General features: G+C 42.4%; 1 pseudogene; it reads right to left on the bottom strand.

The window, feature by feature from the left end:
• Positions 1–2460: 2460 nt before the first annotated feature.
• LOC122149771 lies at positions 2461–2637 on the bottom strand (annotated as a pseudogene).
• Positions 2638–3194: the final 557 nt, after the last annotated feature.

Consider the following 3194-nt stretch of genomic DNA (forward strand, 5'->3'; position numbering starts at 1 on the left):
ACTTTTGGTTAGCAGTGAAATGCCTTAACTACTGTATGCCAACAGAACTCCTGGAAGTGGATTGAAGGGGTTATAACCAGAGCTTGCAAGTGTTGGATAAGGAATCCCACACCTCTTGGGATGCATCCTTGGGAGGGTGTTGACTATGGAAAGTCTAGAAAAGTCTAGGAGAAGTTTCACAGTAGAGATAATTGTGCTTTGCTTCCTGGGCGAAGCCTGAGAATACAGCAAGCCTCTTAGACCCAAGGCCACCTGCTCCAGCTGGGTCCCCAGTAGATTAAAAATGAGGGAGTGGTTTGCTTAGGCAGAGAAGAGTTGACAGTCTACTAATATCAAGTTTCCTGATCCTTGAAGTAGTGTGGAAGAGTAGAGAAGGTTTTCTGGGCCCCTGAGAAGGAAACAGAAATGAAGTGGCTGAGCATAGCCAGGAGACCTGAGAGGCTTTGGCATCCAAAGAAAAAGGATGCAGGTGACCTGGCACAGCAGCAACAGCAGTGAGGTTAGTGCCCAAAGAGTAAAAACATCCAACCAGTTATACTAGTAATGGACACAGGATACGGCCAAGGTGCCACGGCCAGCACGGCAGCACAGGTCAAGAAACAGAGCAACACAAAAGGATTAAGAGAAACGGGGGCCAGGCAGACGCCTCGTGTATTCTGCAAGAGCGACCCCTGATGCCTTCGTTCTGCTTTATTTATACGTTTACACGTGATTACATCATTATTCTTGGAATTCATACAATTAACTATTTTCTACATAGTTAAAGTTTTACTCCTCTATGTGCCCAAGGACAACAGATGGTCATTGGAACAATCACAAAAGCCTCCCCAGGAATAATGAATGTAAAACTATAAATGTTTATTAGGGCACAGTGACCCAAAGTATAAAATGTTCCAACAAGATAGCAAACATGGACTGCTGGAATAACATCTACTTTTGATACTTAATGCTTTGCCAAGTAAGCATTTAGCTGTGAGAGAGGCCTTGCCTTCTCTTGTTGCTGTTGGACATGTACCTTGCAGTCATGTCCTTTGAAAATTTCTCTCTCGGTCTCCAACACCAAGGTAAAGTGAGATGGGGTAAAGATGCTCTCTCCCAATGACAAGGAAGGCTACTTGAGCCCCTATGACTGAAATAATCTCTGGATAGGGGAAAAATAAATAAATAAAAAGGAGTTAAAAGGAGAAGAAGATAACTGAATTGATTGCATGTTCCTGTGGAAGTGACAAGACTAAGTTTTCTGCTTCAAGTGAAATGGAGGTTTAAGAGGTATGGTAGGTTGAGTCACAGGGAAGAAGTTTTTAAAAAGTTCTGTTTTGTAATCTGAGTTTGTGATGGCAAAATTTATACCCAAGTAGTAGCTATATAATGACTTTTTGTCATTATTGTACATGTGACTCTTGTTTGTGTCCAGTTACATGGTTGTGTGGGAGCACAGCCTCCATGGCCTTATCCTTATCAGTACAACATTCACATGGCTCCCATGCAGGGGTTTCTGAGCATATAGCCCAATTCTGAAAATTCCTGCCAATGTGTACCCCATGCAAGAAGCTTCACAAGTCTTAGGCAGATCTTACCCTTCTAGAAGCCTTCAGATAGCAGTGGCTTGTTGGATGGTCTCTGTGTTGTGTCTCAGTTTCTCAGACAATTTATTAAGTCTACTTGATTTCTCTGGATTTCCCAACCATTTCTCAAGGATGCCTTGGGAGGCTGAAGATTGCTCCAGGGAACTGGAATGGAGTCCGAAAATGAGTCTAGAAAGATAGTAAGCTAGTCTGAGTTCTCTCATGGAAACACAGATCTGATCTGAAAGTCTTTTGAATGTTGCAAGATTGAACTCCTGAACTTGGCATTTAAGGTCATATACACTCTAATCTCCAAACATTCCCTCAAGTACACACAAGATTCTTCTTTTTTTCTGAATGTACTAGATTCTTTCAGTTGTCTCAGTTGTCTTTTGCATTTCCTCCTCTGCTTGCCTGATAACGGCTTTTTTCTACTCCTGTTCACCTTTTCAGCCCCAGGTCCAATGTCTCCTTCTCTTCGAAACTTTTCCCAATCCTTTGGGCCATTAATAACTCACTCCTTTGGGCTCCCTCAGCATTTTGTACATCTTTCTCTAAAGCACTTTCATGTCTTCTAACTATTTATTTTTGTACCTTTTCCTCCACTAGTCTGAGTTAGTTAAAGGGAAGGATGTATCTAATTTATTTTGTACCATCTCCAGTGTGTCCTGTATCTTTCTGCATAAGTTTGTGTATGTATATGTGTATTGTTGTTGTTATGTGCCATCGAGTCTATTTCAACTCATAGTGACCACTGTTTGTGCCACCAGGTGTGTGTGTGTGTGTATAGGTGAATTAGAGAATTCCCTGGGAATTGTAAAGCTTTGGAGCTTTCTGTGGAACATAATGTGATCAGATCTTGTATATTTTGTCTTTTTTTCCCTTTTTTTTTTTTTAGGAGAAAGCACAAATGCAGTCCCTACTACCACAAAGTATGCAGTTGAGTTTTCCCCTCAACTGTGGGAAATCATAGGAGTCTGTACATCTGTAGTGTACTGAATGAGTGTAATGGATGCAGCACTTGGGAAAGCCACCTTTCTGATTGTGGCATTTACCCTACCAGGTTAAGTCTAGGTCTGGTACATTTTGAAGGTTCCCTGAGCACAATCCATTCCTACTTGAGTCCCATCAAATAAGCCTTGGACCCTAAAAAACTTGACCAGTGGTTTCCAAAGTGTGGTTCCCAGTCCACCAGTGACAGCATCATCTGGAAATTTGTAGAAACACAGACTCTTAGGCCCTTCCCCAGACCTTTTGAATCAGGATCTCTGGAGTAGGGTCTAGCAATCTGTACTTTAACAAGCCCTCCAGAACATTCTGATGCATGCCAACCACTACCTTAAACCAGCTCTGGGTGTCTTTGTGGTTACCAAGGGAGAGAACTGGGGGACTGGCAAGGAGTCAGGAAAGACTGAGGTGGAGGAGATGTGAACCTAACTCCACCATGCCTTGCACTGTTATTGAGACTACAGGAACATCCTGTGGGACAATGTGTGTCACTTCATTGTACCCTACTTATTGCTGTCCTAACAGATTTTTACATCTCAGCATTTTCCCTAAAATTAGAGCCCTCTGAAGAGGAAAAATAGAGTGACACCTTCTCTCCATGGATAAGAGTCATCCTGATGC

Source organism: Orycteropus afer, unplaced genomic scaffold (assembly GCF_000298275.1).
Source record: "Orycteropus afer afer isolate SDZICR_OR568_19922 unplaced genomic scaffold, OryAfe1.0 scaffold00045, whole genome shotgun sequence".
Lineage (NCBI taxonomy): Eukaryota > Metazoa > Chordata > Mammalia > Tubulidentata > Orycteropodidae > Orycteropus > Orycteropus afer.